General features: G+C 42.3%; 1 long non-coding RNA gene across 1 annotated transcript; it reads right to left on the bottom strand.

The window, feature by feature from the left end:
• Positions 1-5,062: 5,062 nt before the first annotated feature.
• On the bottom strand, positions 5,063-10,090 carry LOC309338026. The gene is made up of 3 exons (XR_014154589.1): positions 9,958-10,090; positions 6,819-7,066; positions 5,063-5,241 (listed from the first exon to the last, which is right to left on the bottom strand). It is a non-coding gene; the product is annotated as an uncharacterized lncRNA (long non-coding RNA).
• Positions 10,091-10,189: the final 99 nt, after the last annotated feature.

Here is a 10,189-nt window from a genome sequence, read left to right as displayed (position 1 = left end):
AATTCTAAGTTTAAAATGTTTTATTGGCTTTTACCTCTAATTAGGAAGATCTGCTGCTTCTGGTGACGGATTGTAGCTTCGGCATTGTTGCCGAGAGTGATCTCAAGCCTCTTCCCCTTCTATCCCATGCACACAGCAGCAGCCAGGAGGCGATCGGGGTGGGGCAAGATTTCTCACTCTGCTGGACCCCTCAGGTCCCCACTCTCCTGTGGGGTTTTTTTGGGGGGTGCTGAGCTCTAGCACTGCCCTCCAAGCCTCTCTGCCAGCTCTGTGTCGCAGATGACACTCAGCACACTGCCATTGTCCTGCGCAGCAGACCGGAAGTCCCAATGTCTTTGTCTTTGTTTTTTAATTTCAATGCATGTCTTACCTGCAGAAAACAGAAGCATCTCAGAAAACAGAAGGGCAACCACGAAAAGCCAGCTCAAACGCATTGCTGAAGCTTTACTCAGATCTCAAGTTGAGCAGCAAGAGCAGACTACTGAGGCAGAATACTCTGGTGATCGTTCTGTGCCTCCTGGACCGCTTAATAGCCACCTATTTGTAGGGTTTTGTGATATACTGACACGTAAGCTCTGTGCATTGGTAATCCGGATCTGATGCACGTGATGACAAGAACTATTCATCAAGGATACAAAAGAGGAACATAAAGTGAAATTCATGACATTAACCGTGAAATATTTTCAGAGTTCAAGGATTCAATGGCATCTATTGTTTTAACAGTTGCTGCTTCCTGCTTTCAGTATTGTGGTCCATGGTTGTTGCTCCTCAAGGAAACATGGAGTACCAAAGCAAGGAAATACTGAACAGTGTGCATTAACTTAAGGAAGTTTTCTGGAGTCGGTGCATTGTAAATTTGATTTTATAACCCTTTGGATGACAGCTGAGTGGAACACTAAGAGCACTATTGCTATTCTGCTGGCGGCCACCAAGAGTGGCTGGGGAACTAGGGCCAGATGAGCAAGATATACATGATAAAATTATTATTATTATTATTATTATTATTATTATTATTATTATTATCTGAGAAAACTGTTGTGATTGTTGTTGTTGTTTAGTTGTTTAGTCATGTCCGACTCTTCGTGACTCCATGGACCAGAGCACACCAGGCACTCCTGTCTTCCACTGCCTACTGCAGTTTGGTCAAACGCATGCTGGTAGCTTCCAGAACACTATCCAACCATCTCGTCTTCTATCGTCCCCTTCTCCTTGTGCCCTCCATATTTCCCAACATCAGGGTCTTTTCCAGGGAATCTTCTCTTCTCATGAGGTGGCCAAAGTATTGGAATCTCAGCTTCAGGATCTGTCCTTCCAGTGAGCACTCAGGGCTGATTTCACAGGACCAAATGCCTTGAATGCAAAAGTGCTCAGTTTGCATAGGAGACTGTAGGAAAGATGTTGTTTTGGTGCTTTGAAAGCATCCACAATATGGTTGAATACAACTGGGGGAGATTTCATAACAAGAAGAAACTACATTGCATTTAGTTAAATCATTATTTCCTTGCTTTGGTTCACTGTGTCTCCTTGAGGGATAGTAGGCATGGACTGCAGTGCTTGAAGCAGGAAACAACATATAGGCAGAAACTTTTAAAACAATAGATGCTATTGAACTCCAGAACCCTGAATAAATATAATGGAGAATGCCATGGACTTTACTGTCTGCTCCTTGAACATTATGGCTTCCCAATGAATAAAATACAGAATATATGGCGATTAACTCTTTTTTTTGTCTCCTTGATTAAGTTTATGTCATCACGAGCAGTAAATTTGAATCATCCATTCATAGGACTTAGACGTCAGTACGTTAGATAACCCCGCCAATAGATCAGCATTCAGCCTTCCATAAGACACAGAACATTAATCAAAATATTATGCCTCAGTAGTGAACTTCTGCACCCAGGGCATGTGGGCCTGTATATGACAGCAGCCTCCCTAATTATTCCACTCAGTTGCCAAGCAAAGGGTTTGAAATTGAATTTACAGCCCACAGAATGCTGAATATTAATGCACTGATCAGCACTTCCTTGATTTGGTACTGTATACTGTGTCTCCTTGAGCAGTAGTAGACATGGACCACATCACCGATATAATTTTGTTAATATATTTATTAAATTTATGTACCACCATTTTATCTGAAGATAACAGGGTGGTTCACAACATTAAAATACAAATGAAAACACAAAATACATAATAAAACAAAAGCAAAACAAACCAATGACAAATAACAAACAGAAACTAGAAACGTTATTGAATCCAGAACTCTGCATGAATAACGAAATGAATTTTACTCTTGTTTCTTGAAAATTCCCAACAGAAATGCTGAGAGGTGGTTTCTGTCATGGCTAAAGTCTTTGCGGGCAGATACTGGAAAAAGCTGGAAGATTCTAGAAGGTTCATTTCTTTTGGAAATATTGTTTTGACTATCTCAAGGTCATGCTAATAAATTTGTGCACTCAGCAAGCTGGTCTCTCTCTCTCTCTCTCTCTCTCTCTCTCTCTCTCTCTCTCTCTCTCTCTTACTTTCGTTTGTACCTTGCATGTCTGAAGTTCTTTTTCTCTGAAGATTTTTTTGTAACAAAGTCTTTGCATTTAGTAAAAGTTTCTCTTTTACTGATGAACCTCTGACTCTGTGTATTTTACTTACTACACAATGCAGTTCATCAGTTTTAGTTCCTCCCTCGTTACACACCGCCATGGCCTCCTCTTACAGTGTTGGGAACAAGACATGCACGACTTCAGTATTGTGATCCTCTACAAGAACAAAGGTGACCGCTGGACTGTAACAACTACTGTGGGATCTCCCTCCTGAGTACTCTGAGGAAAACCTTCATCCGTGTAGTCCTCAACAGATTACAGTCACTTGCTAAAAGGTTGTTGGACGCGGGTGGCGCTGTGGTTTGAACCATTGAGCCTTGGGCTTGCCAATCAGAAGGTCAGAGGTTCAAATAACCCATAATGGAGTGAGCTCCCGTTGCTCTGTCCCAGCTCCTGCCAACCTAGCAGTTCGAAAGCACGCCAGTGCAAGTAGATAAATAGGTACCGCTCTGGCGGGAAGGTAAACGGTGTTTCCATGTGCTCTGGCTTCCATCACAGTGTCCGTTGTACCAGTAGCAGTTTAGTCCTGCTGGCCACATGACCCGGAAAGCTGTCTGTTGACTGTTAACAGAGAAATCTGAGGGCTCCCTTGGACAAAAAACAAGGACACCAACCAAGGATGCCAGAGCAAAACAGCAGCCTTGATCTTTATTGAAGACTGTTGCGACAGGACTCCCACCTACCACAAGGTGAAACAAGATGGAAGCCCCGAACCAAAGAGAACCCAAACTTTTATTAGCTGCTAATCCCCATGTTACACCCCCCCCCAACTACATCACTGATACATCATGGTTACATCATGAAAGGGGAGTCTGGAGGAAGTAATCTGAGCATCCTGGACCCTGCCCCCTGATTCCCCTTGCCCTCCACCAAACACCCATCAAGTGTAACAAAAGAGATATTTACATTTCCCTGTTTCCCAGCCAAGTTAATCACACCCTTCTGTGAGAGCCAGTGTGGTGTAGTGGTTAAGAGCAGTAGACTCGTAATCTGGTGAACCGGGTTCGATTCCCCGCTCCTCCACATGCAGCTGCTGGGTGACCTTGGGCCAGTCACACTTCTCTGAAGTCTCTCAGCCCCACTCACCTCAGAGTGTTTGTTGTGGGGGAGGAAGGGAAAGGAGAATGTTAGCCGCTTTGAAACTCCTTCGGGCAGTGATAAAGTGGGATATCAAATCCAAACTCTTCTTCTTTTGTCTTCATCTGGGTTTGTTATTTCTGGAATGGCTATCTGTCTGGCACTCAGGTATCAGGATGCCAGGAATTATCACTCAGGCAGAGGGGCTGTTGAGTAGCTGAGCTCACTTGTCTATATGAATTTCTTCCCAGTTTTCCCAGTGAGCCAGTACATAGATACATTTGTCAGTGAATTCTTACATTTGGTATTGTGCAGCAGAGGCCCTTTGAATAGATAGGAAGAAACTATGATGAAATGTTTTGTGGGGACATATCACAAAAGCCACAAAAGTGATTGTGCTGATTTCGGTAGTGGGCTGCATGTGCACGATATCTGCTGGAGGAGCAACCCCCCGCCAACCTATACATAAATTCCTGCAACAGAACAAACACAGGTTCCCTTGGCCTGAAAACAAGATGAGTGCTGCCACAATCCCATAATAATCTTTGACTGGGCTTAACCTTTAGCTTTATTTTACAGTCACTTGCTGAAAGGGTCTATCCCAAGTCACAATGCAGCTTTGGAGCTCAGAGGTCAACAGCCGACATAATTTTCTCACTGCATTTGCTGTGGGAGAAATCTTGAGAACAAGGACGCCCTGGGTACACTGTCTTCATAGACCTGACAGAGGTCTTTCACCTTGTCAGCTGACTCACTACACAGCTCAACAAGATAGGATGCCCACCTAATTACAGTCATACCTCTTGTTACGTTAGCTTCAGGTTACATCTTTTCAGGTTGCGTCCCGCGGCGACCCGTAAGTACTGGAAAGGGTTACTTCCAGGTTTCGCCGCTCGTGCATGCACAGACGCGCAAAATGATGTCACGCGCATGCACAGAAGTGGTGAATCACAACCCGCCCATGCACAGACATGCAGACGTGGTTTGTGTTCCTTTCAGGTTGCGAACGGGGCTCCAGAACAGACGTGCAGAATGACGTCCCGCCCGTGCACAGACATGCAGACATGGGTTGCGTTCCTTTCAGGTTGCGAACAGGGCTCTGGGACAGATCCCGTTCGCAACCAGAGGTACCACTGTATATGAATACGGGAAATGTTAATGTTATGGGTACTTAAAAAGTGTATATAGTTAGTTATTTGGTGTGATTCTTGGGTAATTTTTTAAAAATTTAGTATTGTTAAATACTAATTATTAAAAAAGAGAGTGAGGAAGTAGAGCAAAGGGATGTAGAGAAGAATGACAATGGAGACAAGGCTGAGCTGGAGGGGCCAATGGTCTAACTCAGTATATATTCCCATGACACATTCATTCACAGCCAGCACAATTAGGAAGACATTAAAGTGGACTTTTTATTTCCATTCCATCCTGACTTGCTCTTAAGAGGGTATGCAGCAAGGTACATTGTTGTAGCATAACTTTAATTCCGTGTGACCTGAAGGACAGAATTCTCCAGCGCAATGACCTCCTTCCTTGATACATGCTTCTTTACCTTTAATTATATAATCCTTTCCTATACAAAAGAAGAAGAATTGCATTGCATGAGAGGTGAAGGAAATAAATATAAATCGCTGTATGACTTCAGCCATAACTCCCTCCGAAATGGAAATACTATTAGCCAGTGCTTTTATATATATATATATATATATATATCGAAACGTCGCCTAGACACCCCAACTTTTACACGGGAAGACACCCGAGGACACCAAAACCTGCATTCCTGTACCCGTGAAAATCTACGAAAGCATATATATATATATATATATAAATGTTTGGGGGCACTCTCATTTTGACTCAAGAAAATCACCATTTTATAGCTCAAATCAGGGGAAATAAATACAGTAAATGGACAAAAGTACAAAGATTCACAAAATGTTTAGGGGTACCCCTGCATCCCCCCCCCCCCAGAAAAAAAACACTGCTCTTAGCAATGGATTTCATAAGAGGGGCATAGCTATCAACTTTTCCCTTTTCTTGTGAGGAATGCTATTCGGAATAAGGGAATTTCCCTTAAAAAACAGGAAATGTTGACAGCTATGAAGAGGTGATGGGGAAAATATTAACAAGGGATTCCAACGCATAGTTAGCAGAGTAACAACTTAAACACATTGCAGGATTCCCAAAAAACAGACCAGAGACAATTCTATTTCATCCAGCAGAGCTTTACTGCTACTGAAAGCAAATGAGCATAATGGTCACAAACCTAATAAATTCAGGATTGGCACCATCCATAAGAAATCCAGTTGCAGGAGACTTAAACTTACAATAACTTATAATAAGTCTAAACTATGTATAGAACACCACACCTGAAGGAAAAGAGATCGAAAGAGTGAAACCCAGGCTCCTTTTGGCCTTACTTTTATAGCCAGTTCAAACCAGCTGTACTCAGCTTCTCTGAAGGAATAACCCAAACAACATGAACCTTCTGCTTGTTTCTTTCACACAGAGAAGCTTCCAGAGGTTTCCAGAACCCTCTTGAATTAAGTAGAATAGGAAAGATCTCTACATATCAGATCAATACTTCCTGCACTAAGAAATGCAAACTGACAGTATAGTCCACTGAGCCTCTCTGTCAGGCCCTTGGGATTCTTCCCTATACGCCTCATTGGCTGTTCTTGCTCATAAACTTATGGGCCTGGATGGAGGACATGGGATTGCGTGAGTAGAAAGCAACCTATGGGGCACAGTGATTACAACGCTCAGAGCATTCTCAGATTCCCCTTGCAGCAGAGGACAGGGCTTAGAGCTGCTCATTGTCCCAACCTTTAGACCTAAGGACCCCTGTTCATCATAGGGCAGAATTTAGGACAGTGTCCATTCTTACCCTCTTCCCTAGAGATATCTTTCTGCTCCTCTCTTTCCTTTGCCCTCCATTCACCTCCCTCCTCTTTCTCTGTGGCTTGTAAACAAAGCCAGCATCTCCTTCATCTCCATCACACTCAATACCCTTTCCTTTCATAATTTGTCAGGCCGCAGGGGGGCAAAGTCATAGAACATAACATGGGCATGATGGCACTGGATGACTTCCAGCCCCATTTCATTCTTCTGTCATTTCTGTCTGGATGTTTTTAACTTCAATGCATGTCTTACCTGCAGAAGACAGAAGTATCTCAGAAAACAGAAGGGCAACCATGAACAGCCAGCGCAAACTCATTGTTGAAACTTGACTTGGATCTCAAGTTGAGCAGCAAGAGCAGACTACTGAGGCAGAATACTCTGATGATAGTTCTGTGCCTCCTGGAAGGTTGAATTTCCACCTATTTGTAGGTTTTTGTGATATACTGACAGGTAAGCTCTTTGCATGAGTGATCTGGTTGCGATGCACGTGATGACAGGAACTATTCACCAAGGAAAGGAAAGAGGAAAATAAAGTTAAGTTCTTGATATCAACCATGAAATTTATTCAGAGTTCAAGGTTTTAGTGGCATGGATTACTTTAAACGTTGCAGTCAATATAAAATTTGCAGCTTTCGGTATTGTGGTTCATGGCAGATGCAAATTTATTTATTTTTTAATATAATTTTTATTAAATTTTCTGTATTACAATTCCAGATCAACATTTCACATACTTCAAATATCAATGATTTTCCTTCTTCTCTTTCCATGGTTCATTTTGCATATCTTACATCCCTGCATATTTTACAAAAACTTTACCAATCGGTTTACCATTATTACATCCATCAAAGATTATTTACACTGTTGAATTTATCTTAATACTGCCAGCGATTTCAGCTGTACACAGTTATTTTCCATATACTCAATAAATGTTTTCCAATCTTCTTAAACATATACTCTCCTTGTTCTCTTATTCTATATGTTAAGTCTGCAAGTTGTGCATATTCTGTCAACTTAAGTTGCCAATCTTCTTTGGTTGGGACCTTGTTCATTTTGGGGTTAACAAAACACGAGGCACAGTTGTTACATACATAAATAACCTTTGGCAGATGCAAATTTAGAGGAGCACAACTGGTTTGTCCACACTGGGCGCCAAGCTGAGAAGGCACCACAAGGGGGGCTGCAACAATGACTTAGAGGTGAGAGGCAAGTGGGAGCTGAATTTTGTTATCGCACACGACGAAAGCCCAAAGCCTGCCACTGCCATGGCAGTTTCTCCTCAAGGAGCCACGGAATAACAAAGCAAGGAAATGCTGAACAGTGTGCATTAACATAATGAAGTCTTCAGGATTCGGTGCTTTGTAAATTGGGTTTTATGACCCTTTGGTTTACAACTGAATGGAATGCTTTGACTAAAACAGGGAAGGCTGTTGTGAAACAGGCCCCCATGCCAAGGATGCTCAGGCTGGGAGAAAAATCTGTCTGTCTTCCAGGGGTTTGGGTGTACTACCAATCAGTTTAAGCCATATTCATTATACATTTGAGAGCAACCAACTTCTGAATGCTCCTAGCATACCAGAAGCTCATCTTCCCTGCAGATAGCTATTCACCTGTCCCGGGCTCCTAGTATAGGAGGACTCAAACCATTCTCATTGTCGAGCTCTCCCTGGGGATAATGTACAAATTTCCTTCTCTGCCCCTGCCCCCTCGATATGATGGTGAAAGTGGTGGTGATGATGATACTTGCACCCTCCCAACTGACTGGGCTGCCTCAGTCACTCTGGGTGGCTTCCAAGAGAATATATTTTTTTTTCTTTAAATAATTTTTATTAATTTTCGACAAACAAAAGTACAAACAAAAACATATAAACTGACTTCCCCAAACCTCCCCTTCGCTGCATCCTTATTTTATCAATTTTTTTAGCATTCTTTCATCCAATTCTTAAATATCTTTCTTATTAAAGTTTATCAAATTCAAATTTTACAACTGTAATTCCTTGTGTCTAATCCCTTGACATCTTAGCATTCCATAATATTACAAACGTCCTTAAGATAAATTTTAAATTTTTCCCAGTCCTCTTCCACCGACTTTCTCCTCTGGTCTCGAATTCTGCCGGTCATCTCCGCCAACCCCATAAATTCAGTCACCTTGGTCTGCCATTCTTCCAGAGTAGGTAGTTCTTGCGTCTTCCAATACTTTGCCAGGAGGATTCTTGCTGCTGTAGTTGCATACATAAAAAAGGTTCTATCTTTCTTTGGAATTGTTTGGCCAACCATGCCCAAGAGAAAGGCCTCCGGTTTCTTTACAAAAGTCCATTTAAGGATTTTCTTAATTTCATTATAGATCATTTCCCAGTAAGCCTTAATCTTAGGGCAGGTCCACCAAAGATGATAAAAAGTTCCTTCACATTCATTACATTTCCAACACTTGTTATTGGGCAAATGATATATCTTTGCAAGCTTGACTGGGGTCATGTACCACCTATAGATCATTTTCATTATATTCTCTTTTAGGGCCGTACATGCCGTAAACTTAATGCCTGTGGTCCATAACTGCTCCCAATCAGCAAACATAATATCATGTCCAATATCCTGTGCCCACTTAATCATTGCTGATTTAACCGTTTCATCCTGTGTATTCCATTTTAGCAGCAGATTATACATTCTAGACAAGTTCTTAGTATTGGGCTCTAGCAATTCTGTTGGCTTCCAAGAGAATATAAAACACACGCAATACATCAGAGATTAAAAGCTTCCTGATACAGGGCTGCCTCATAAGAAATCGCCTGCCTTCCACTGGGTTGTAATCCAATAAAAGTTCCCTGACTGTTCCTGTTGCATCTCCAACACTGAGGGAATGCTTCATTTCACTGAGGCAAAGATCTACATTGGCTCCCAGTATGTTTCCAAGCACAATTCAAAGTGTTGGTGCTGACCTTTAAAGCCCTAAATGGCTTTGGTCCAGTATACCTGAAGGAGCGTCTCCACTCCCATAGTTCTACCCAGACACTGAGGTCCAGCGCCAAGGGCCTTCTGGTGGTTCTCTCACTGCGAGAAGCCAAGTTACAGGGAACCAGGCAGGGGGCCTTCTCAGTAGTGGCAGCAACCCTGTGGAACACCCTCCCACCAGATGTCAAAGAGAACAACAACTACCAGAGTTTTAGAAGACATCTGAAGGCAGCCCTGTTTAGGGAAGCTTTTAATGTTTAACAGACCACTGTATTTTAATACTTTGTTGGAAGCCACCCAGAATGGCTGGGAAAACCCAGCCAGATGGGCGGGGTATAAATAAATAATTATTATTACTATTATTATTATTATTATTATTATTATTATTATTATTATTATTCTAAGAAAGAGGTCTGTGTTGCTACTGCCAAGGCCACTGTCTCACCCTCTTTATAGAAGTGGTTTTCCTGTGTTTTTTTAGGATCCCTGGTGTTGTTATAATATCTTTCATAACCCGGTTGCCTGGGGGAAGCAGGGAATGTATGTAATTGTATGGAGTGAGGGGGAAGTGTTCTTGGCAGCCTCGGGAACTGTTGCTAAGGGAATTGGAACCTTGGGCAGGTGACCCTTGTAGGGCAGTTAGGCCAGCGAGGAAGGGGAGGATTGTTGAGCTAGTG

The sequence above is a fragment of the Podarcis erhardii genome, assembly GCF_964252035.2.
Source record: "Podarcis erhardii genome assembly, chromosome: 3".
Lineage (NCBI taxonomy): Eukaryota > Metazoa > Chordata > Lepidosauria > Squamata > Lacertidae > Podarcis > Podarcis erhardii.
This window is presented reverse-complemented; position numbering and strand designations above follow the sequence as displayed.